The 27,831-nt window shown below is 38.0% G+C and overlaps 1 protein-coding gene and 1 pseudogene across 7 annotated transcripts in view; both read right to left on the reverse strand.

The window, feature by feature from the left end:
• The window catches only part of TMEM117 (transmembrane protein 117), a 493,780-nt gene that overhangs the window by 197,058 nt on the left and 268,891 nt on the right, over positions 1-27,831 (reverse strand). The window lies entirely within an intron of this gene.
• LOC112832557 (large ribosomal subunit protein eL6 pseudogene) lies at positions 14,061-14,962 on the reverse strand (annotated as a pseudogene).

Raw genomic sequence — 27,831 nt, forward strand, 5'->3', positions numbered from 1 at the left:
AAAAAAAAAGAAGATAGTAGGAAGGGAAAAATGAAAGGGGGGAATTCAGAGGGGGAGACGAACCATGAGAGACTATGGACTCTGAGAAATAAACTGAGGGTTCTAGAGCGAGGGGTGTGGGGGGATGAGTTAGCCTGGTGATGGGTATTAAAGAGGGCACATTCTGCGTGGAGCACTGGGTGTTATGCACAAACAATGAATCATGGAACACTACATCAAAAACTAATGATGTAATGTATGGTGATTAACATAGCAATAAAAAAATCTTAAAAAACTAATGATGTAATGTATGGTGATTAACATAATATAATAAAAAAATTAAAAAAAAGTAACGGAAGAAATCAGACAGATTTGAAGCTTGAAGGAGATTTATTGCAAAGGGTGGTCTTCTCTTCTGGGGGGACCTGGGAGTGGCGAGGGCAAGGGAATAGGGACCTCCGCCTTTCAAACCAAAGGAACTGAATTCTGCCAAAAAGCTGAATGAGCCTGGAAGTGTGTTCTTCCCCAAACCCTACACATAAGAGCCAATATGGCCAATACTTTGATTTCAGACTTAAGAGGTCTTAAGCAGAGAACCCAGTGTAGCCCACAGTGATTTCTGACTTCAGTGGGTCTTGTTTTAAGCTAAGTTTGTGGTAACTTGTTACACAGCAATGGAAAACCAATGCAAAGCATAGAGCCAGAATTGCTTTAAAGCTATTAACCTCTCCATCTTTGTCCTTTGACAGAAAGGTTACAGTTATTGTGCTTGCCAAAATAATCTATTTCTTCTATCACTTCATTTTATATTTTCTGTTGCTGAAACCTTTCTTTTTTCTTTCAATTTTGATTGACTTTTTATTTGAATTTCATTCCTCTCTTCTCTATTGTTTTGGATACTAAAGTCTTCATTTTTATTCCCTAGGAATTTTTTTCTTCATATATAAATTAGTAAAATCTACTAATTTAATACCACCACTCTACTCCCAAACAATTCAAAGAACTCAGAGTGATTGAACTCTGTCTGATCAACCCTTCCCAACTTATATGCACATTTTCCCAGAATTTTAGTTCCATCTGGCTTTTATTAACACTTGCTTATTTTTAACAAAGAAATCATATAGTTAATTTTTGCTTATGTTTAATAATATATGAAACATTTTTTTTTCACAAATCCCTCCTTAAATCTGATTGCCTTTTTAGGACCACTTTTTTTTTTTTTTTGGTAATGTTGCCATGAGAAATTTCTTCAGTGAGGGTCTGTTAAGGATAGTTTCTTTTACTTTTCAGAAAATTGCTACTTGGCTCTTATCATTGCAAAAGAGTTTTTATGGGGTATACTCTTACAAGATAATTTTCTTTTAGAGCATGGAAGATATTCTCCCGGCCTCCATTGTTACTAGTTAGAAATGAACTGTCATCTCTTGTTTTGTTCTCTTGTTACCTTTAAATTTATCTTTCCTTTGATAATATGTAGTTTCACCTCATTTGTCTAGGTATGATTTCTTTTTCCTGTTCTGAATTTATTGTGATTTTGGAAGATGAAGACTGATGCATTTCAACAGTGAGCGAAAATTCTAAGTCTTTTTTTTTTTCCTTCAAATATTGCTTCTCTCCTATCCTATTTTCACCTTCTGGAACTTTGATGAGATGAACAGTAGAACCTCTCATTTCATGTCTCTTACCTTCTTTTAGTTATTTTCTATTTCCTTGTACATCACTCTAGAAAAACATATTTCTGGTGTATTTTAGACTTTACTAATTCTCTTTAATATTCTCTTCAACCCAACAGCTAAACTCTTCATTTTAATCATTAGTTTTATTTCTGAAAGTTTCTTGGGGGATCATTTTCAAATGACCCAATCTTTCATTCCTTACTTACATTTTCAATTCCCTCTTTATTTATCTGAATATATTATTTGAAAATATTTTATCTTCTATATAGATAATTCTAAAAACTGAAATCTGTGTAGTAGTCTAATTCTGCCAGTTATATTTACTGCTGTTACTCATGATACTTGTTTCTTGTATGTTTTGTAATTTTTTGTTATGCAATTATGTTTACTGGCATTTGATTTGTGTCGATGTTTTAAGGATTGATTTGTTAATGTGCTTCTCCAGAGAGAATTTATGCTTCTGTGAAGGGGCTAAAGAAACGTCTCACCTGGGATCACTTTAAAATAAATTCTTAATGTGGGGTTTTAAAAAACCTGCAGGTAGTGAGCATTTGGGCCATCCATCCACTTGAGACACACGTTATGGTTAAAATTCTTGGGGGTGGGGGGACTTCATTTCCTCCTCTCTCCAGAACCTATGACAAAAACAACGAAGTTTCTAAGATGCTTCCTTATTTCGGGCAATTTTTTTTTTTTCCCAGTCAACAGTCTCACTGAGAATGTAGCTTTTCAGGGTTCCTGGCTTTATGTTTACTATTTATGATTTGACCACATATCTTATCTGGGCCCTCAATTTTGTCTCCTTTCTCTCACACAAGAATAAAGCAAGAGTTTTCAGTGACTAATGACCGGCAGATGCCCTGGAGCCTATCAATCAATGCCCCACTCCTTACTATGGGTTTGAGTCATTCAATTTTTGACCTCAGGATATTCTTTACTTCCCTAAAAAGATCATGGTTTTGAAAAGATTGTTGTTTTTATTATGTTTGTTTGATTTGTTTTTAATTGTATAGCCACGGTATTTTGTACTGGGAGGTGGTATGCTGGTTACTGTTGCTTTTTCCCAGTTTATAATATTCCCAGTAACAGATCAATGTTTCCACACCCTTTCTACAACCCCCACTCTAGCATTGGAGAGAACACAATGCATTAACAAAGAATTCAAGTTTTCATCATTGTCCCTAGGAAGGCATGATTAATGTCTAGAAGTAATTAATTCTAGAAAGAATAAAGATACTTGATACTTTTCAAAGGTGTACAGCCAAGTAAACCCCATAGATTCTCTGGTGTGTTTTTAAATCTGCACGTATAGAAGCTGGTTGCACTTGAGAAATGCCTCCCCTCCCCATGCATACCTCATTTCTACTTTTAATTAACCAGAAGCAGAGAAAGGATAATCAATTTTTCACGTCGTATCTTTGGGAGCTTAACATATATTTATTAACAACCAACTGACATGCGTTTTCTCCACAATCTAGGCATTACCATGTTCCTGGTTTTATAGAACAGGAACATGCAGCTTGGAGAGCCTTGATCACTGGTCTGAGGTCACCTCATGGTAGAGCCAGGATACAGACTAAATGCAGGCTTGCTCAAATCCAAAGTCCACACTCTTGGCCAATGTACTGTGTGTCTACTTCATTAATATGCACAACGTTTTACTCCAACTTGTAATTCATAATCTATTTTCAGAATTTTTTGTGAAAACATATTTCATTTACTCAATGCATTCAACCAATACTTCACTACACTGAATATATAATAATTTTCAAAGCACTCTTAGAAACATCAGTTCCTGTATACCCGTAGTCATTCTGTGTTGGACAAGGTTGACAATCTTCATTTAACAAACGGTGAAGGAAGCAGACACAGAGAAGTTTCATGTCTTGTACAGAGCAATGTAGTACTGTGGCCAAACTAGGTCATTGTATTCTATTTTTTTTTAAGATTTATTTATTTATCTTAGAGAGAGAGAGAGAGGGGGGTGGTGGGGAGGAGCAGAGGGAAAAGGAGAAAGAAACTTAAGCAGACTCAGTGCTGAGCCTGGATCCTGACATGGGCGTGATCTCAAGACCCTGAGATCATGATCTGAGCCCAAACCAAGAGTCAGACGCTTAACCAGCTGCGTCAGGTGCCCCAGGTCATTGTATTCTTAATCCTCTTCCTCAATTACACTTGCACTTGGAAAATGACAATTCCCTTATAAAAAGACTGGAAACACTGGGCATCTAATATGTCCTGAAAGACTACGCAGTCAGAGCAGTAAGCCGGAGGCCACGCTTTGGGTGCAGGGGAACTTGGGTGCCATTTGTGGTCCCCTGGCTCTGCTACTAAAGCCTCCATAGCTGGAGAGAAAATGAAGTTGACATGTGATCATCCTGCACCCTTCTCTCCCAATCTTCTCCCTTTACTGGTCTACTCCTCTAAGATTGAGTATTTGCTATTTGAGCAATGTTTATAAAAATGGGGTGATTGCTGTGTTCAATCTGGAAAATTAGGAAGAAACACTTTAGAATCACAACTCAGTATCAATCTTACCTTATACATTTATCTTTATGCTTAAAGCTGACTCTAATTATAAATCCATAAATAAAATGTGCATTTCTTGACTCTTTCATGTTTGGTCATGGATTTCAAAGTTGTTTATATAGTTTATATGTATTTATTAAATATTTTCCTTTTTAAAGTTTTAACCATGACACACTGATATATTCCTTCACTCGTAGAAAAAAATTAAGTTGCTAGCTTAACTCAATTGAAAACAATGTTCAATTTACTAAATACTGAGAATTTACTCTGTGGCCTTCCATTAGGCTCTGTTCATTGACTTGCCTCAGGTTGTTCACCTTATATTTGGGATGGTAAGTCCTGCGTTCCCCACAAGATTGTTGTGGGACTTCTGATGGTTAATTTTATGTGTCAACTTGGCTGGGCTAAGGGATATCCAGACAGCTGGGCATTATTTATAAGTCTGTAGGGTGTTTTCAAAAGAGATTATCATTAGAATTGGTAGACTGAATTAAAATTTCCCTTGGATGGTTGGGCATCATCCAATCTGTTGGAGGCCCCAAATAGAATAAAAAGGCAGAGGAAGGGCAGATTTGCTTTTTTTGCTTAATCTGGAATCTCTTGTCCTTGACATTGGTGTTTCTGGTTCTCAGGTATTTGGACATTGACCACTCCCACTCCATTCTCAGGCTTTTGGACTTAGCTTGACACCCTCTCTAATTCTTAGGCCTTCAGATATGGACTGAATTATACCACCACCTTTCCTGGCTCTCTGGCTTTCTCAGCTTCCATAATAGTGCAAGCCAATTCCCATTAATAAATCTCCTCTTATTTATCTTTATATATCTATACATCCTATTGGTTCTGTTTCTCTGATGTATCCCAACACAGACCTGGGGGAGATACTATTTTAAATGATTCAAGATGTAAGGTTATTATTGTATAAAATGAGCATATCGAGATCCTGCCCTCAAGAAGTATAGAAACAGGCAGTAGGATGTACTCAAATCAATTTGATGCAGAACAGAACAAAAAGGTCAATTGAAGCCATTACTACAAGTCTACCATCTCTTATCCAAAATTTACTGGAGCCAGATGTAGGATTTAGAATTCTTCAGATTCTAGGAGGGGAATATAATAGTACATACACAGTTTATCAGGTAACACTTCCATAATAAAATATATCCATGTTTCTGTAACAAATAAGTCACTCGTCACACTTGTTGGGATAAATAAAGAGCAGAAATAACCTCGTGTCAGTTCAGATAGGGTTTTGCCAAAAACTGAATAAGGGCAGGGCAGGTTTTGCCACAAAACAGATTATAAAATCTCCTGCTGTTTTTCTTTTCTTTCTTTCTTTTTTTTCTTTTTTTTGGGGGGGGTCTTTCAAAGCTTTTGAGATTTTAGAATTGTGGCTAAAGAGTTATAAATCTCAGGAGTGTTTAATTGAAACAATTACTTCTCATCTGTTTCCTGCTCCATCTATTCCTTTCTTTAGTAATTAGAAGCTAGCAACAGGCATCAGAAGCACCTGAGTAACACTCCTCTCACACATGATGAGCCTCACCCCAGGGCACTGGGATCCCGTTTGTTTAAAGGGGAGCCCAGGACTTGGTATTTTTTCCAAAGTCCTACAAATGATTTACTACATGCCCTTCACTGAGAATCATGATTTGAAGAGCCAATATTTTTGCTTGATATTCATGTGGCTTATTAGCACCAGAAAATTAACAAGAACATTTCATGTAAAATTAACACTCCCCAAATCCAAAGTTGCTTTTTCAAAATCTTAGAGTTTTCAATGCTACATTTTTGAAGTGTTAGGTCATCATAAAAGTGAGGAGCCCATTTTATTAAATTTTTTATTTTGACTAGCCATTTTTGTTATTATTACTTTCCCTAGATGGACACTTCTATAAGTTCACACTGTGCACAGCTGATGTGGACCAGGCCTCAGTCTACAGCTGGTCCTCTTTGTCATCTCTCATTTAATTGAGCGATTTAATCAGCTTTTGGTATAGGCCTGTGAATCTTCTGTCAAAAAATCATGCTCGGTTGCTATTCTCTTAAAACAGGCAACTCCAGAATTTCACACATTTGGAGCCAACTCATCTAGGACATAGTTTCTAAGAATTCAGAAGGAATAATTTAAACTCTGGATTTTTATTTAGAAAATAAATCTAATTTTTCTAAAATCACTTCTATATCCCCTCATAGTGATGCAGACTAGTTTTGACAGCACTTCTAAGTTCTTTCCTAAGTGTTGAAGAATAGCAGTATATCACCTCTTTGCCTATTTTAGGTTTCTGAATCTTTTTTCCTTTCCCTTTGCACAAAAGACCTTTAAGCATCGCACGTTACTGAGAGTTTTGTTGGTCTGGAAGAACAGCAAAGCGGTGTTTTGTTTTGTTTTGTTTTTTCCTTTCAGGTATCCCATGCCGTCACATCCTTTTGTACATTACAAACAGGTTAATAAAATTCATGCTCATGTAACATGAGCCTGAGATAAATACTTTTATTTCCCAGACTCTATTATTATACACAAGCAAGTCTAACATTCTCTTAGCATCTCTATCCCATCAAAGCCATTCTCACAAATCTTCATTTTTTTTCACAGTGATAACTAATCCTTTCATACTGTACAGAGAAATACCATTTCCTGCAATAACATTTGATTGAAAGATTCCCAGCAAATAGATACCTGAAATAAATATTAAGAATAAAGTAAGTCCTTAAAGAGGCACGTTCTGCGTGGAGCCCTGGGTGTTATGCACAAACAATGAATCATGGAACACTACATCAAGAACTAATGATGTAATGTATGGTGATTAACATAACAATAAAAAAATTAAAAAAAAATAATAAAGTAAGTCCTTTCCTAATCATGGCAATGAAGTGGACATGGGAGTTTTTCACTCATGTTGTCAGTAAACATCTATTAAGAATGATCGAGGGCACCTGAGTGGCTCAGTCATTAAGCGTCTGCTTTCGACTCAGGTCATGATCCCAGCGTCCTGGGATCGAGCCCCACATCGGGCTCCCTGTTCTGCAGGAAGCCTGCTTCTCCCTCTGCCACTCCCCCTGCTTGTGTTCCCTCTCTTGCTGTGTCTCTCTCTGTCAAATAAATAAATAAAATCTTTAAAAAAAAATGATCGACATGCTGGGGCGCCTGGGTGGCTCAGTTGGTTGAGCGACTGCCTCCGCTCAGGTCATAATCCTGGAGTCCCCAGATCGAGTCTCGCATCGGGCTCCCTGCTCAGCAGGGAGTCTGCTTCTCCCTCTGACACTCCTCCCTTTCATGCTCTCTGTCTCTCATTCTCTCTCTCTCAAATAAATAAAATCTTAAAAAAAATTAAAAAATGAATGATCGATGTGCTAAAGATTCTTGGGCTACATCAATGAAAACAAATAAAAATTATGATATCTACATGCTAGTGGAAGAAGCAAAATCTAAATAGTAAACATAATAAGTTACATAGTATATTATAAGATAATAAATGGCATGGAAAAAAGAGAAAAAATGAGCATGGTAAGACAGATGGGACTGCCAGGGGGAGGTAGTAGCAAAACACAGGGATGGCTGCAATTGTATCTGGGGTGTTAACGACAGGCTTCATTGAGAAGGTGACATTTGAGCAAAATGGACAGCAGGTGGGAGATGCTATGGACAGAACAGAGAGCAGCAGGAGGAAGAAGGCTTGTCACTAAAATCTACTGGTCCCCTCTATTTAACCACTGACCTCTGAAGACAAGAGTCAAGAGGTAATTGGTCAAGCCTGATGAGGAGTTCCTTAGCCTTCTGGCCCCCAGAAATGGCACAGTTAGAGCTGAGTTGCTCTAGAAACCACTGTCATCTGCCAATACTCTCAAATTCTCTTTACCTAGTTAAGGGGCCTTTGAATCCATTAAGCAGTAAGATGCAGTAAGACTGAAATGGTACAAAAAACAATAAGGAAAAATGAATCAGGATGAGTAGCAAAGCGTAAGCAGAAAAGCAAAGCCAAAGTCATTTACTGGATGTTCAAATGGAAGATGATCAAAGTCATTGAAAGAGGAAACAGAACTGCAGGCCTATAAGAGAAACCCAAATCAGGAATAAGTAAAATCCAATAGGGAGATGTAAGGAGCTCACATTGGTCAGTTAATTTAATGTAAATCTTAAAGCCTGGCTAGATGCCTTCCTTCCTCATAAGGTTTCCTGAACTATTTTACTGGATTTTATAGCCCCCTTTTGAATATGTCCTGGAGGAGGTTCTATGTACATCTTCTCCCCCCAGATACCAGGCTGGATTCTTTCACTTCATCTCTTAAGTCATTCTCAGATCCACCTAAAAAAAGGATTTAATTTCATCAGTTGCCTCTTGAAATAGAAAGCTAGCTATATTGATTCTTCCCTAGACCTTGTGGATAGACAGATCAATGCTAAGTAAATCATTGGTTAGAGCTCCATATGAGTCAGTTAGGATCTTACACAGGGTATCTCTGTTCAATACTTGTATATTATACCCCTTACATGAAGCAACTGTCTCAGAAAACAAATACCAGTGGTCAAATGGGGTTATTTAAAGGCAGCAGATGATTGATCCCCAAATATTAGTACACAGTACTTTGCTTGAGAAGCTGCCCACTTCTCTGCTTGATTCTGTTCTAACTCCGGACCCAGCACAAATACAATATGTCCACTCCCCCTGTTAGACCACGAGTTCCTCCAGGTTACAGGTCTCATTGTATTCAATCTGAATTCTACCTCCCAGACACTTTCTTTGGCCTATAGTATTAATTCAAAAAAACATTACTAAATGCCAAGCATTAAAAATATATTGTCATTGCCCTCCAAAGACTTTCAAATATTTTATAAATGATTAAATGAACAAATGAATATTAAGCTAACAGCATTCATTATAAAGGGCATAATATAAAAACTACACAGTCAAAATTAGTCTTATAGAATATAACATAATATACTTTTTAAAAAATAGAAAACTAAGAATTCTGCTTTGACAAACATAGATCAGAAGTACAGAAGAAAATATTAAAGATCGTGATGACCTTGGTTTTTTCCCTATTTACCTCTGTGCATCTGGAATAGACTGATATAGGGGAAATAAATACGCAAATATAAAATTCTGGATACAATGAAAAAGCACATATACATTAAATAGGTCTAAGAAGCCTCCCTAATGAGAGTCCATCTGTGCAAGAAACTAATATGTACTAGAAAAGTTGACTGCCTTGAGAATTAAATAAGGAGGATGTCTAAATATAAAATCACTGCTGGTTTAGTATAAGATTATTTTATACGCCCTCCCAGGTTCTCTCACTGTTCAAATCACTCCTGAGGAGTAAGTTAGGCATGATTAAAAACAGGGTGACTCCTTCATTTCAACAAAGAACCAGTACCAAATACACTCTCATTAATTGAAATTTTAATGTGCTTCCAAAACACTGAGCGCATATGCACAGAGTAATGATGCCTTGGGAGATTAGACATGAAACGAATTTTGCTTTCCTAGTGCCATTATTATCTAATTTTTAAGCAAATTTATGACTTTCATTCCCTTTTGGTTTTCTTCTACAAAATCATTATAAATTGAAGAATGCTAAGGTAGCCCTTCTAGAAAATGAGTTTTCTTAGACATACAACGTGGCTACTCAAAATTATGTTAAACTGAGCAGAGTTCTGAATACCACTGGATTTTTTTAAACATATGTTCCTTACTAAAATAGGCTATTATGATAGTAAATCATTCTCATCTTTACCTACCCTATTCCATAGGAAAATGACACAACATATGGGGATGTTTGGCGGTGAGCAATTCACACATGCATGCATCCCTCTCTGTGTCTTTCCATGTGCATCTCACAGCTCAAAGAGAATTTGCAAAGTTGGCTATCAATTAAACAAACAAGTTGGAGAGTGAAGGATACCATTTTCTCTAGACTAATCTTTCTTGGTTTGCCAACTCTATGTCTCTGAAGGATAAAATGCTCTGATTACTTTCACCAAGGCATAAGGTTCAGTGGGAAGGCAAGTCGACAGGGGTTCCTTGACTCAGCTGTCAGGACTGGTACGGGAAGGGCTAGAGCTTCCCAAGATATCTACAAAAGCAGATGTCAAAATTCTAACCACACCTCATTATCATGACTCCCAAAGGCCCTTTTCACAAAAGTGGAGGTTTTGGCAGAGATTCTAGTCAAATCATCTGCTGATCATTCTGCATTCCGCCTGCTGAAATGCCCTTAGGAGTTCTTATTGGATATGTATTACTTCTAGTCCCAGACTACTGCAGAATATTCTAATGAACTGTTTTAAAAGTGCTGCTTTGTCTTAGAACAAGTGGTAGGTGGCATGTGACAAAATTCACTAATAATAACACTATAAGAAAGTAGGGCCTCATATGCATATATTAGGTAGGTCTGGGAACAAACATGAGATCTAATGAACCTCTTTATCTCAAACATTAGCCAGATTCTTTTCTGCTGTGCATCATGTTAAACAAAAGTGAGCAAACCATTAAAAAATTACTCCAAATTCATGAATTCAGAGAACACAAACCCTTCACCTGATTCAGGAAATGGAGTGCAAAGAAGTCAGTATGCTATTTATAGCACATGATGAAATCCAAAATAAAATCCTGTGCAATATTTGTGTCATGTGACATAGAAATAATTTCACCAACTGGTAATACAGGACTAAGTTATATGTATATAATATGAATTCACAACTATAAACATGAGTTCATGAAAAAATACTTTTTTAAAAGCAATATTGATTGCCTTTTCTTTCCTAAGTTTTTGTATTTTTTTTAAAAAATTTATTTATTTATTTGACAGAGAGATAGAAGAGCACAAGCAGAGGGAATGGCAGAGGGAGAGGGAGAAGCAGGCTCTGCACTGAGCAGGGAGCCTGATGTGGGACTCAATCCCAGGATCCTGGGATCATGACCTGAGTCAAAGGCAGACGCTTAACCATCTGAGCCACCCAGGGGCCCTCTTTCCTAAGTTTTTGAATTGTTGATAATTTACCCTTCTCTTATTGTTTTCTGAATTAGCTCTTCCCAGAAGGCAAGCAAAAGCAAGTGGTAAAAGTCTGAAAAATAGTTTATTAGGATCGAATTTAAAATTGGAAATTTTCAATCACGGTACCTTTTCTATAAATTGGCAAAAAGGAAATAGTTATCCAATTTTTGTGATGAAACATTTTGGTCCAGTTAATGGCCTTAGCCTGAGAACCACTACTCCTTCAATCGCTGTGTTGTCAATCTGTTCTGTATGACAATAGGTGCCAGGCACTGTAACAGTCACTGAAGATGCAAAGTCAGACAAGATATGAACCCTTATCAAAAGACTTATTTAAGGTTTTTGAAGAGGAACACAGAGAAGTAAACCAATAATGAACAGCATATGAATTCAATGCTAGAGGTATGGTTATGGCAGCACAGAGCAGGAGCATCTACATCATAACAAACCAAATCAAGGAAAGCGTCCTGAAAGAGGTGGCACAGTCATTTGGAAGGTTAAATAGGGACTCCCTAGAGGAATGGGAAGAAGAGCATTTTAGACACAGAGGGGAGTATAGGCAAAGGTATGAGTACTTGGCATGGGACTTATGCTTAAATGTGACTGGAACTGTATTGGCTTTCTATCGTTGCTATAACAAATTAACCCAAATGTAATGGCTTAAGAACATATCCAGTGACTGGCCCACAGTTGTTTAATCAGAAAATGAAGCACAGTCTGGATCTGCTGGTTTTCTATTCCGGGATTCACAAAGTCAAAAGCAAGGTATCTGCTGCGCAGAGCTCTGTTTCCTCCTTGAGGTTATAGGGAAGAATCTGTTCCCAAGCTCCTTCCTTCTGGTTATTGACAGAGCTCAGTTCCCTGGAGTTGCAGGACTGAAGTCCCTGTTTCTATGAAGGGTATAATCTGGGGGTTATTCTCAGCTTCTAGAGGCTACCTGCTTTCCTTGACTCCCTTCCTCCATCTTCAAAGTAAGCAATTGATGGGTCATGCCCTCCTCAAGCTTTGAATTTCTCTGAGCTCCCCTTCTGCCTCATCTCTCCTACTATATCTTCCTGAATAACTCTTCTGCCTTTTTTATGTTGCTTTTAGAGATTCATGTGATTACACTGGGGTCACCCATATAATCCAACATCAACTTCTTATTTTAAGGTCAGATGATTAGTAATTTTAATTCCACTGGGAAAGTTCTTTCAAGCAGTATCTCCATTAGTGTTTGACTGAGTAACCAGAGGGCAGGAAGTGTGACGGGGAGGCACTTTTAGAATTCCACCCATCACAGAGATGCATGTTTTAGGTCTTGGGCTTAGGAGGATTTTGCTGAGTGTGAGGAAGAAGCAAGGCAGTGAATACACTGAGAAGGAGGGGATTCTGTCAAATGAAGCTCACTTCTTATGTACCAACACCAAGTCCAAACATATGGTCCAGCCACCCCCCCCACCACCTTCCTTCTCCCTTCTCTGAGCACACTACTTAGTTACATGTTAATTCTTTGTGACTTTATTCCTTATCTGGCCGGCCTTTGATCCTATTTTTAACCCTTAGTAGTTTACAGCACAGCACTCCCTAGGGCCATTCAGCTAACGTTTACATCAAAACAATTACAGAAACAATGTTTGGGGCAGCAGGCATCAGGCAAAAACATGTTAAGCACATGCCTTTAGTACAGCTCAGTACTTTATAATTAATCACGCTCAGTTCATGTCACCTAATATAAGTACCCTCAATTAACAATTATGCAAAGTAAATAAGTGTGCAAGATTGAAAGATCAGTTAGCTCATTAAGACTGCACCATAGTGTACTGGCGCACATGCAACAGCAATCATATGGATATGCATCCAATAATAGGAATGCCTGAATGAACCAAGATATATTTATATACTTACCAAATAATGTAATGTAACATAGCCATTAATAACAATTAATAGCAATTAATGGGAAAAATATTAGAAATGCACCAAAATGTAAACTATTATTATCTTCAGCTGAGGATTATTGGCAGTGATTTGCTTTTTTCTTTGTACATTTCTGTGTATTCTAAATCCTACATGAATATATATATATGAAAAAACATAAGAAAACAATTGGTGGTTATAAATGGTTACGATGATGGCTGTGGAAGAATTTTAATATCCTAAAATGTGGAAAAGAATTAAAGGTATATACTAAGATAGGGAAGGCAACTAATAGATATAGAAAGTTATTTTATTTTATTTTTTTAAAGATTTACTTATCTGAGGGGGGGGAGGGGCAGAGGGAGAGGGAGAGAGAGAATTTCAAGCAGACTCCTGGCTGAACATGGAGCCCAATGAGGGGCTCTATCCCATGACCTTTGAGATCATGACCTGAGCTGAAACCAAGAGTTGGACGCTCAACCGAATGAGCCACCCAGGCGCCCCTAGGAAGTTATTTTAAATTAACAATTTAGATTAAAAGGATTTGGGGTTTTGTTCAACTATACATCAAATGAAGTTCTCTCTGTGCATAAGACTGAGGTGCCACTGGCCAAATTATCATCCTTTTGCCTATCACTACAACTAGGCTATGAGACCTTCAGCCAGTTGCTGAAATTCAGGACAACTCCAAGCCTGTCAGGGAGTATATGCCTGAATTATCTATCAGGCTCTTTTCTGGGTTTGTTTGTTTGTTTTTTAATTTTATTTATTTATTTGACAGAGAGCACAGAGAGAGAGCACAAGTAGGCAGAGTGGCAGGCAGAGGGAGAGGGAGAAGCAAGCTGTCCGATGAGCAGGGAGCCCGATGGGGGCTCGATCCCAGGACCCTGGGATCATGACCCGAGCTGAAGGCAGATGCCCAATGACTGAGCCACCCAGGTGCCTCATTTTCTGGGTTTTTATTATAATTTTTTTAATGGATCAGTAATTTAATTACGTTCTTTGTAAGAAATTTAGAACACCAATTTGTGAGGGTAAACTCCATTTGTGAGAGAAAACACAGAGCGGAGGTAGCCCTGAAGCTGAGGAACAGCTTTGATTTTTGGCAGAATTTGCAGCTTTCTGATCAACCTTGCGCTGCTCTGTAATCTCATATTTCTCTTTCTCGGTGTCGAAGATCTCACCCTCCTGGTGTCTGGGCTTACGCAGCTTCTTCTTCTTGAAGTAAGCATCAGTGAGATGTTTGGGGATTTTCACACTGCTGTTATCAATTTTGGTAGAAGTAGCAATGACGAATTTCTGGTGTGTTCTATGCAGAGGAACTCGATTGGGGACAGAGGTCTGGTCACAAGTAGCAAGCCACTGCTCAGTTGCTTCAGGAAAACGACCCTCTTGCTCTGTGGCGCCCAGTGAGGATGATCAAAATGGCCCCGGGGGTGATACTAGCTCACAGTTTTCTCACGTGCTAACTGAAAGGTTTTTTGCCGTGGCTCAACAGCTTTCTAGGCACATCTTCAGTAGGGTGATACCTAGGCATTTTGCGAAGTTTAACCACTCGGGTACCACCGTTCTTGTCACCACCAACTGGTTATGTGACAGTAGCAAGAACTTTCTCCTTCTTTTTCTTTTCAACCCTGGACTTAGCTGCCGAATACTTCCTCTCGTACATGGCCTTTCTGGAATACATAGCCGATGCGGAATATCTGCCAATTCCTCTGACAAGGACAGGGTTTTGGCTGCAGTGGGGCTTCCCCTTCTTTGGCATTTTAGCCTTGGGTTTACCCTTCTTAGCCTTGCCACCGGCATCAGCCTTCTTAGCTTCAGGTTTCTTCTCCTTAGTATCCGGCTTCTCAGCTTTTTCGCCCGCCATCTTGCAAGATGGGAAAGAGCTGGGTTTTTATTATAATTTTATGATGCTTCAAAACCTTTTAGTATGTAGAGAGGAAATGGTGAAATGTCCGATAGTTCTTTTGTCATTGTTGCTGACTTGTCAGAAGGCCATGAGCCACATGTGGTTTAATGAGGGAATACTGATGACAGTGACTATGGCAATTGTGGCAGAGGTGGTGAACAGCGTGTGTGCTCTCATTTCCCAAGTACTGAGCTAACACTAGGAAGTGGCCACCCAGCCAGGGACCACATTTCCTGAGCCCTCCTTGCAGCTTGGTGAGGCTATGTGATTAGTTCTCCTCAATGGAATGTGAGCTGATGTCACTTCACTTCTAAGAGATGGTAGTTATGAAGTGGGTATGCCTTCTCCACCCTTATTTCATGTTCTTCCACGTAGATTAAGAAGACACTGAGATTTCAAGACATGATGGAGCTCCCAGATGAAAAGAACCTGGGTGCCTGAATCACAACATGGAAGAAAGCCACCTGCCAACCAGAACAGCCCACATTAGATGGCTGTACAGCACAAAAATCTTGAGGTTGTTATTTCATCTAGTATTTACCTAAATAACACAATGGCGAAGAGGGCCAGTATTAACTGAGTACTTATTATGTGCCAAGCATTATGTTAAGCAACTTACACAATTCATTCCATCTAAAAGAAGCAGATGTTATATCCTTTTAAAGGTAAGAAAACCATAATTGCATAATTTAGCAAGGGTAATTACAATATTAAATCTTTGATGTGGTAGGTTTGGGAATCATGTCTGCTATCTCTGACTTTTCAACCCCTGCACCCTGCTCTTATCTGCAGTGTGATATTTACAGATTTGAAATTGGTTGAATGACCTTATCCAAAGAGTTTGATTAATGAAATGGTGCCCACCTAGAGGGAATGCTGAGATTTAATATATCAATCAATGAATTGGGTGATATAGAGTTCTATGCTTCAAATCTGCAGGTGGCAGGAAACTGTCAGAGATAAGTAGACTAGATGAGAGAAAAAGATCAAAGCATATGTTAAAAGAATGCAGAAATAGGCTGGATCTTAGAAGTTAAAATTAAATAAGGTTAAATGTAATTTCTATCATCATAGCCAATAAATAAATTAGATACAGAATGGGAGAGACATGGCTTAGCTTATCTGAAAAAGGATAGTTGTCAGTACATTCCACTTGGATCAATAAATTGATGTGATTATCAAAAGCACATGTAATCTTGAGCTAAATTAATAGTGCATCTAAAACATAAGAAATGATAGCAGAGCTCTTTTCTGTGTTGATCAGGCCATAGCCAGAGTAATGAATTCTCCTGTGGAATCTACATTTTAAGAGAAATACTGATAAAATAGTGACTGGGATATTGAGGTATCTTGAAGTCAAATCAACTGAGAAATGACTTAAGTTATAGAGGCATGCCCCAAGAAGAAAATACTTACATGAATTGTAATTTGTATCTTCACAAATAAATAATACCTTGTATGGCTGCAATGGTTGGAATAACAATCACAAAATGTACGCTCAAGAGAAGTGATTTCGGGTCACTACCAGGAAAAACTTTCAAATAGACTGCTCAAGAGCTAGAATGGACTTTCCCATGAGCAAATGAGATCTCCATCATTGCAGACATCCGAGCCTAGTCTAAACAATTCATTGACAAAGCTGGTATAAGAGAACAATCCAGTGATCATTGAAATTAATAAGATAATCATTACATTATTTTTCAAAACTGAGAAACTAATTAAATGGATGATTTGTAGCTATAAATTTTAATCAATTCATACCCTAATCAATCCCCACTTCATAAGTGGTGAAGACTGAATTATTAATCACTTTCCTGAGGCATGGTGAATCAGGTGAGGCAGAGATCTAAGAAAAAGATGAAATGTGAGGCATTGTAGCCTGATTATACCCACCTTACCACCATAATTAAATCTGCAACACTCTGCTTCACTCTGCCTGCAGAGGCACAGCCACAGCAGATGCAGAACACAAATATACTATAAATAAATAAATATCTCAATTACAGTCCAGGTTTGTGATTATGTGTGTGGAAACAGTAGACTGTTCTTAAAATTTATGTGATAGGACTGCAAAGAGGTTTTTCATTTTGCATTGAGCCTTAAATAAGCTGTTACAGTATATCTTTTTTGTAAAGAAGAAAAGGAAGATGGATACTCAATAATATTTCGCCCAGCATATTTTTTTCATCTAGCAAAGTCTGCAGATTGAGATACTTGACCATTTAGCCTCCAATAGTTGTGCATCTTTTTGTTCTAAAGCAGCATTTCTCTCCTAAAATGGTCTGCATTGCACTGTAAATAGAATGCCCCTACAAGAAACTAGTATCAATGGTCCTGAGCTTTTTGCTGAAAATGTCACTTGTATCTCTTTAATAGTTTGTAGCCCAGTGTTTGTTAATCTGAGGTAATCTGCAGCTGGGATAGCAGTTTGTCAGCATGAGTAACAGGACTACGTTAAGCATTTTACAATTCACACGTAACTTTGCCCCTTTTCTTTCTGAGCCAGTCCTCTACTATACTGTATCAGTACTCAGTTGCTATTTTTCTATATTCCTAACTTTGTCATTCTCTTCCTGTGTTGTTCTATAAAATTCTGAGAGCAACATGTTAATTATTTTGAGATCATTATATAGCACTCTCTCCATTACCAGCTGGAATTCCAGTACTGGGGTAACCTCATAATGAAGAAAATGAGATGGCCACAGTCAAGTGAAGACCACCAGATTCTAATCTCCATGCACAATTATGTATTTATTTATTTATTAAAGATTTATTTATTTATTTTAGAGAGAGTTGGGGGGGAGGGGCAGAGGGAGAGGAAGAGAATCTTAAGAAGACCCTGCACTGAGTATGGAGCCCCACGTGGGGCTGGATCTCACTGCCAGGATCCCCAAGATCATGACCTGAGCAGAAACCAAGAGTCAGACACTTAACTGACTGAGCCACCTAGGCACCCCCAGGATTATTTTTAAAGGAAAAAACAATTCCTTTTGGTTTAGTAAATCCAAATTTGCTGCTCAATGTTTCTAGGACTCTAGCTTAAGTTACTTGAGTTCTCTTCCTTCCCCCCATATGGAAGGCAAAAAATTCCATACAGATATGTTTGGGAGTCTACAAAGTGCTAAACTATACAAGATGATGGAGATCCATGGATTAACAAATCATAGCTCTTTCCATTGAGGAGTTCTTGGCTTAACAGGGATCTCTATGCATGAAATTCCTAGGGTTTTTTGTTTTTCTTTGTTTTTTGAGATTACTAGTTAACAAAGACTTCCACACTTCAGGAATAATGAGATATCATTTACACATCACAATTTAACAAAGATGTGTCATTCATTCGTTCATTCATTCCACAGATATGTTGAGCACCTGCTATGTGCCAAGCTCTGTTCACTGGGTATATAGCAAAAAACAAAAGAGATTAAAAAAAAAAATCTCTGCTCCAGGAGAGCTTAAATTCTACTACAAATGGTAATGTTCTATTCTAGTTAGCCCTGAGTAGGCAAACACTTTCATATGCCATTGGTAGAAGCATAAATTAGTAACAATGTTTGAGAAGAAAATTTGAAACATGTAAAAGATTAAGCTTTTTCTTTCTTAAAAATCAAGCAAACAGACCAAAAAGAAAACTCTTACTTAGCCACACCTCTCCCTTGAGCTTCTACCTTATCTATCCTTCACAAGCCTCTTAAATCATCCACACTTCCTATTCTCTATCTTCAACCTCTGACTTAACCCAACTACCTCCAAATCATTTCTATATTGTAGCTCTACTGAACTAATTTCGTACATGTCACTAAAGACCATTCATTTCAATCAAACCAATAATCACATTTCCACTATTTTGTTTCCGTGAGTCTCAGCAGCATTTGTCACTGTTGGCCACTCCTTCCTTTCTAAAATTCCCTGCTCTTTGATGTATGATATTATTCTTCTGATTTACTCCCATTGGTGTTGTCAGTCTTTTAATAATCTACCATTTATAGCTCTACTTCCTCTCTCTGACAAAAGTGGTGGCATTCCTTGGGCCTTTATCCCAGGCCATCATTTTCACTTCATACTACACTCTATGTTCAGGTGAACTCACTGACTCCCACAAGGTCTCTGGTCACCTGTCAGCCACAGATGTCAGAATATGTATCAACACTGCACTCTTGCCCCAGTTATGGGTCATCAGGCCCGGGCTGGTCCACCTCTCATTTGACATTTATTTTTGTTCACCTTTCAGCCATCTCAAACTCAGCATCCCCACTCCCAACTTCTCCAATGCTCTCTGTCTCAGTGAATGACACTGAAGTCCACCCAGTTTCACAAGCCCACTACTAGTTAGCAGAAAATCTTGGCAATCCAACCTCCAAAATATCTCTCGGATAATCTTCTCTTCCTTCTGTCTCCACCAGACCCACAACAATCAAGCTTAGTATAAGCTCCATCTTCTCTGGCCTGAACTCTTAACGGGTATTTCTGCATCAACTCTTCATCTTCTCCAAAACATTCTCCATTTTCCAGCCCAAGTAGTGAACAAATCTGCCTCAGTAGTTTCTTATACCCTTAGAATTAAACATAGTTACCATGGTTTAAAAAAAAAACTTTAAAACCCAGTCCTTCAACTTCTCTAGCTCTATCTCCCCCTTACTTCTGCTGCTTTAGCCAGCCAGAATTCTGTGACTTCATGGTCCTTATACTTCTCCGAGTCTTTTCCTCTTTGAATCTTCAAACATTCTGTTCCTTCTCCCTGAGACTCTGTTCCTGTGGCCAATGCCACTCCTCAGCCTGCTGACTGATTTCCATTCTTCATTCATTCTTTATTTAATGTGATAATCTCATTAAACAGAATGCTTATCAAAATGCTTATCAAATGTTTATCAAAATGCTTAGCATATTTTAATATATTTGTTGTCCTTACCTAATTGTAAACCCCACGAAAATAAGAGCCACCTGTATCTTGTTCATAAGTGTATTCCCAGAAACTAACACAGCACTAGTTGAATATTTTTGTTGAATGAAGGAAGGAAGGAATGAATACATGAATTAATGAATGACTATCCTAAGGGTATCCAAAACTTTGGTCTAAGAAAGCTCAAGATAAAGAAAAACTACAATAGACAAAATTTTATTGCCATCTTATATATTAAAGCAAAAAGGTAAACTACCTAAAGTTCAAACTCAAGGAATAGTGAAGTGTATTAGAGCAGAGGTTGGCAGACTTGTTCTGTAAAGTGATGAATAATAAATATTTCAGGATTTTGGGTCTACACAGTGTCTAATACAACTTCTCAACTCTGCCAGTGTAGCATAAAAGCAGCCACACACAATACGCAAACAAATGAGTGTAGCTGTGTTCCCATAAAACTTTATTCACAAAAAACAAAAGTAGGCTGGATTTAGCCTGTGGGCCATCATTCTCTGACTCTTTTATTAGAGTATATCTACATGATAATGCATTTGGCAGTCTAAAAATATTTACAAAGTGTGTTCAATAACATGCTGAGATCATAATGTCAAGAAAAATGAGATCCTGTAAATTGTACACAGAGATCCAATTAATATGGTCAAAATATTTGGAGGAAAAAAAGCCTGAAAGTAAATAAACCAAATGTTAGAAGCAGTCACCAGTGAGTCATAGATGTATGGAAAATTGTTTTCTCTTTGAGCCTTTCTGAATTTTCTCGAACGTTAAACATTTCTTTTACATTTATAAATAAATGTCAATTGATTTGCAAATATTGAACCACTCTTGCACCCTGATGTTTACAGTAGCGTTATCTACAATAGCCAAATTATGGCAACAGCCCAAGTGTCCATCAACTGAGTGGGTAAAGAAGATGTGATACACACACACACACACACACACACACACACAACGGAATATTACTCAGACATAAAAGGAATGAAATCTTGCCATTTGCAATGACATGAATGGAGCTAGACAGTATTATTCCTAAGCAACGTAAATCAGTCAAAGAAATACAAATACTGTATGATTTCAATTATATGCAGAATTTAAGAAACAAAACAAATGACCAAAGGGGAAAAAAAGAGAGAGAGAGAGAGACAAACCAAGAAATATACTCTTAACTATAGAGAACAAACTGATGGTTACCAGAGAGGAGGTGGGTGGGGTCAGATGGGTTAAATAGGTTTAATAGGTTAAATAGGTGATGGGGATTAAGGAGTGCACTTGTTGTGATGAGCACTTGGTATTATAAGGAAATGTTGAATCATTATATTGTACACCTGAAACTAATATTACATGGTATCTTAACCAACTGGAATTGAAATAAAAACCTTAAAAATATTAAATAAATAAATAAATAAAAAGTTACTCATAATAACAAGAAAAATTCTAGTGTTCTGACTGATCAAAGAATAAATGTCAAATAAAAAATCATGAAATTGGGGCGCCTGGATGGCTCAGTCATTAAGCGTCTGCCTTTGGCTCAGGTCATGATCCCAGGGTCCTGGGATCTAGCCCCCACATCAGGCTCCCTGCTCTGCGGGGAATCTGCTTCTCCCTCTCCCCCTCCCCCTGCTTGTGTTCCCTCTCTCACTGGTCTCTCTCTGTCAAATAAATAAAATCTTTAAAAAATAAAAAAAATCATGAAATTATACACATTTCACAAATGTATGAAAAAATACACATTCTAACTCAAAACAAGGCAAAACTAGACATAGGGCAAATGGTCCCAACTATAAAAATCCATTATAAAAACAATTCTAATTTATCTCCTAAGCAAAAGATATATGAAATTATCACATTGATAAAATAAGAACAAGCTACTTAAAGAGGGGACATTTAACAATAAGAAAGGTTTTGAAAATTACCCAAAAGCCTACCATATAGGTTGATGTGCAAAAGTAAAACAATACATATAGAGAGAGTTATGGGTTAAATTATGTTCTCTCAAAAGATATGCTGAAATCTAAGTACCTTAGAACGTGACCTTAATTGGGAAATAGGATCTTTGCCGATGTAACTGGGTAAGATGCCCTACTAGAATAGAGTGGGCCCTTAATCCAATATGACTGGTGTCCTTATAAGAGGAGACAGACACAGGGAAACACAGGGGTAGGACTATCCTATGAAGATAGCGAGACACAGAGGGAAAAGTCAGCCAAGTGAAGATAGTGGCAGAGATGGGAATTATGTTACTACAAGCCAAAGAATGCCTACAGCCATCAGAAGCTAAGAAGAGGCAAAGAAGCTTCCTCCCCTAGAGGATTAGAGGCTTTGAAGGGAGCACGCTGCTGCCGACACCATGATTTTGGACTTCTAGCCTCCAGAACAGTGGAAGAGTAAGTTTCTGTTCTTTTAAGCCTCTGATTTTGTGATACTTTGTTACGGCAGCCCTAGGAAAGTATTACAGGAAGTAAACAACATAATGGATAATGCCCAAACAAAACTGTCCTCTGAAAAGTGTCTAGTGGCATTCTGCCATCTCTAGCATAAAATCCATCCTTCTTAACAAAGTAACCAAGACTCTGATGTGGCCACTGCTTACCCACCCAATTTCGTCTCCCAAGCATCTCTGCCTTGCCCCCTATGCACCAGCCATACTGGCCTTCCTTGAGTTTCCTGACTATACCAATCTCTTTGCTGTCTCAGGACTTTGAGTATACTATTCCCTCTGCAGGGACACTCTTCCCTCCACTTTTTTTCTCTGCCTGGCTCCTTACTCCTGGTCTCAGCAAAAATGCTACTGTCTCAGAAGGCTGTCTGTGACTATCCCCTCTAAGTTATCATCCCTTGATAATCTCTATCATAGTTCTCAGTTTGTAAAATACAGAAGAGTTGGGGGGATTCTAACTTAGAAAGGGTAGTCAGAGACAGTCTCCTGAGAAGGTGACATGTTGGCCCACTAAACAAACAAAACATTTTCATTATAATATTGAATACTATTGTGAAAACCTGGAAGAAATCAAATAGGAATAAATTTGACTAACTGTAATTAAAAGGATTAAAAATATGTCTAAATAAATGATGAAGAAGGATAGTTCTTCCTTTTGAAAGAAGTTTAATCAATAAACATAGAGGAATGAGAGAAATGAGAGAAAAAAATCATCAATGGGCAAAACCATGGTAACAATTGTTGTAGGCAAGATCCACTAATGAATGCCAAAATTAGCGGGCAATAGCTGGAGGAAAAATAGTATATTTGTGTGGTCTCAGAGTTATCCTCCCCCTCCGAAGGTTTTTACCAATTAAGAAGAGAAAACGTGGGATTTCAGATTAGATCTTGCATTGGCAGAAAAACTGATGAAATTTGAATAAGTTCTATATTTAGCTAATAGTGTTATGCCAGTATCAATTTTCTGGTTCACTTAATTGAATTATGGTTATATAAGACATTAACATTAGGAGAATCAGGTTGGATGGTACAAAAAAACTTCTGTATTATTTTTGCAACTATTTTATCAGTCCAAAATTACTTCAAAAGAAAAAGTTTAAAATAAAAAAAAATTAAGTCACAGGGAAAAGAGAGCATTGATCCACCAGGATGTAAAATTCATTTATTCTCCCTTCGGAAAGTAGAAAAAAACCATATTTGGTTCTTTAGATTTAGTTGGAAATGAATGTGCATATATCTATATAGAAAATTCAGGTTAAAAAAAGTATACTTTAAAAAGAAAAATAAAGTTGGAAGTCTCACACTTCCTAATTTCAAAAATCAGTACAAAGCTGCAATAATTAAAACAGTGTGGTACTGGCATAGAGAAACAGAGACTGACAGAATAGAACAGTCTAGAAATAAACCCTCACATATATGGTCAAATGATTTTCATTCAGCAAGGGTGCCAAGACCACTCAAGAGAGAAAATGGTGTTTTCAACAAATAGTATTGGTAAAACTTTATATCCATATACAAAATAATGAAGCTGGACCCTTTAGCTTATACCATATATAAAAGTTCACTCATTAAGCTCCCCGTGCGAGAGTCTCCCTCTCCCTCTCGCTTCCTCTCTCTCTCCCTCTCTCTCTCTTTTGTGAGTTGTACCAAGCGTAGCCTTGTGAGTCAAGCGCCATAGTCACCATAGTCCTGGCGACTGTTACCCATCAACAACAACTACTCCTCTCCTCCTCCTCCTCTTCCCCACCACCACCATCTCCATCACCCACCAACAACACCACAATAATCCACAGCCAAGGCACATTCTCATTCAGCCCAGCTGAGGAGGCTTCAATGTCATTGTCAAAAGCATAGAGCGTGTGTTACAAATAGTCGTTTTGGGGGCGGAGAAGATGGTGGAGGAGTAGGAGACCTGGATTTCGTCTGGTCTCAGGAATTCAGCCGGATAGGGATCAAACCATTCTGAACACCTACAAACTCAACAGGGATCGAAGAAAAGGATAGCAACAACTCTCTGAACAGAAAAGCGACCACTTTCTGGAAGAGAAAAATGACAAGACAGAAAAAAATCACCTCAACAAAAAGAACAAGAGGTAGTACCAACTGCCAGGGACCTAATCAATACGGACATTAGTACAATGTCGGACCTAGAGTTCAGAATCATGACTTTAAAGGTACTAGCTGGGCTTGAAAAAAGCATGGAAGGTATTAGAGAAACCTTTCTGGAGAAATAAAAGAACGAAAATCTAACCAAGTCGAAATCAAAAAGGCTACTAATGAGGTGCAATCAAAAATGGGGGCACTAACTGCTAGGATAAATGAGGCAGAAGAGAGAATCAGTGATATAGAAGACCAAATGATGGAAAATAAAGAGGCTGAGAAAAAGAGAGATAAACAACTACTAGATCACGAGGGCAAAATTCGAGAGATATGTGATACCATAACATGAAATAATATTAGAATAATTGGGATCCCAGAAGAAGAAGAAAGAGGGAGAGGGGCAGAAGGTATATTGGAGCAAATTATAGCAGAGAACTTCCCTAAATTGGGGAAGGAAACAGGCATCAAAATCCAGGAGGCACAGAGAACCCCTCTCAAAATCAACAAAAATAGGTCAACACCCAGACATCTAATAGTGAAACTTACAAGTCTCAGAGACAAAGAGAAAATCCTGAAAGCAGCTCGGGAGAAGAGATCTGTAACCTACAATGGTAGAAACATTAGATTGGCAGCAGATCTATCCACAGAGACCTGGCAGGCCAGAAAGGACTGGCATGATATCTTCAGAGCACTAAACGAGAAAAATATGCAGCCAAGAATACTATATCCAGCTAGGCTGTCGTGAAAATAGAAGGAGAGATAAAAAGCTTCCAGGACAAACAAAAACTAAAGGAATTTGCAAACATGAAACCAGCCCTACAAGAAATATTGAAAGGGGTCCTCTAAGCAAAGAGAGAGCCTAAAAGCAACATAGACCAGAAAGGAACACAGACAAGATACAGTTAACAGTCACCTTACAGGCAATATAATAGCACTAAATTCATATCTTTCAATAGTTACACTGAATGTAAATGGGCTAAATGCCCCAATCAAAAGACACAGGCTATCAGATTGGATAAAAAACAAGACCCATCAATATGCTGTCTGCAAGAGACTCATTTTAGACCCAAAGACACCCCCAGATTGAAAGTGGGGGGGATGGAAAACAATTTACCATGCTAATGGACACCAAAAGAAAGCTGGGTGCCAATCCTTATATCAGACAAATTAGATTTTAAGCCAAAGACTGTAATAAGGAAGGACACTATATCCTACTTAAAGGGTCTATCCAACAAGAAGATCTAACAGATGTAAATATCGATGCCCCTAACATGGGAGCAGCCACTTATATAAGCCAATTATTAACAAAAGCAAAGAAACACATTGACAACAATACAATAATAGTGGGGGACTTTAACACACCCCTCACTGAAATGAACAAATCATCTAAGCAAAAGATCAACAAGGAAATAAAGACTTTAAATGACACACTGGACCAAATGGACTTCACAGACATATTCAGAACATTCCATCCCAAAGCAACGGAATACACATTCTTCTCTAGTACCCATGGAACATTCTCCAGAATTGATCACATCCTAGGTCACAAATCAGGTCTCAACCGGTACCAAAAGACTGGGATCATTCCCTGCATATTTTCAGACCACAATGCTTTGAAACTAGAACTCAACCACAAGAGGAAAGTCGGAAAGAACTCAAATACATGGAGGCTAAAGAGCATCCTACTAAAGAATGAATGGGTCAACCAAGAAATTAAAGAAGAATTAAAAAAATTCATGGAAACCAATGAAAATGAAAACACAACTGTTCAAAATCTTTGGGATACAGCAAAGGCAGTCCTGAGAGGAAAGTATATAGCAATACAAGCCTTTCTCAAGAAACAAGAAAGGTCTCAAATACACAACCTAACCCTACACCTAAAGGAGCTGGAGAAAAAACAGCAAATAAAGCCTAAACCCAGCAGGAGAAGAGAAATAATAAAGATCAGAGCAGAAATCAATGAAAGAGAAACCAAAAGAACAGTAGAACAGATCAACAAAACTCGGAGCTGGTTCTTTGAAAGAATTAACAAGATTGATAAACCCCTGGCCAGACTTATTAAAAAGAAAAGAGAAATGACCCAAATCAACAAAATCATGAATGAAAGAGGAGAGATCACAACCAACACCAAAGAAATACAAACATATTATGAGCAACTCTATGCCAGCAAATTAGATAACCTGGAAGAAATGGATGCATTCCTAGAGATGTATCAACTACTAAAACTAAACCAGGAAGAAGTAGAAAACCTGAGCAGACCTATAACCCTTAAGGAAATTGAAGCAGTCCTTAAAAATCTCCCAACAAAGAAAAGCCCAGGGCCAGATGGTTTCCCAGGGGAATTCTACCAAACATTTAAAGAAGAATTAATACGTATTCTCCTGAAACTGTTCCAAAAAATAGAAATGGAAGGAAAACTTCCAAACTCGTTCTATGAAGTCACCATTACCTTGATCCCAAAACCAGACAAAGACCCCATCAAAAAGGAGAATTACAGACAATATCCTTGATGAACATGGATGCAAAAATTCTCACCAAAATACTAGCCAATAGGATCCAACAGTACACTAAAAGGATTATTCACCATGACCAAGTGCGATTTATCCCTGGGCTGCAAGGTGGGTTCAACATCCGCAAATCAATCAACGTGATACAATACATTAACGAAAGAAAGAACACGAATCATATGATCCTCTCAATAGATGCAGAAAAAGCATTTGACAAAGTACAGCATCCTTTCTTGATCAAAACTCTTCAGAGTATAGGGATAGAGGGTACATACCTCAATATCGTAAAAAACACCCACAGCGAATATCATTCTCAATGGGAAAAAACTGAGAGCTTTCCCCTTAAGGTCAGGAACGTGGCAGGGATGTCTACTATCACCACTGCTATTCAACATAGTATTAGAAGTCCTAGCCACAGCAATCAGACAACAAAAAGAAATAAAAGGCATCCAAATCGGCAAAGAAGAACTCAAACTCTCACTGTTTGCAGAGGATATGATACTTTATGTGGAAAACCCAAAAGACTCCACCCCAAAACTGCTAGAACTCATACAGGAGTTCAGTAAAGTGGCAGGATATAAAATCAATGCACAGAAATTAGTGGCATTCCTATACACCAACAACAAGACAAAAGAAAGTGAAATTAAGGAGTCGATCCCATTTACAATTGCACCCAAAACCATAAGATACCTAGGAATAAATTTAACTAAAGAGGCAAAGGATCTGTACTCAGAAAACTATAAAATACTCATGAAAGAAATTGAGGAAGACACAAAGAAATGGAAAAACGTTCCATGCTCTGGGATTGGAAGAACAAATATTGTGAAGATATCAATGCTACCTAGAGCAATCTACACATTCAATGCAATCCCCATCAAAATACC

This window comes from Callorhinus ursinus, unplaced genomic scaffold (assembly GCF_003265705.2).
Source record: "Callorhinus ursinus isolate GAN/ISIS: 27379988/994484 unplaced genomic scaffold, GSC_fseal_2.0 scaffold44, whole genome shotgun sequence".
Lineage (NCBI taxonomy): Eukaryota > Metazoa > Chordata > Mammalia > Carnivora > Otariidae > Callorhinus > Callorhinus ursinus.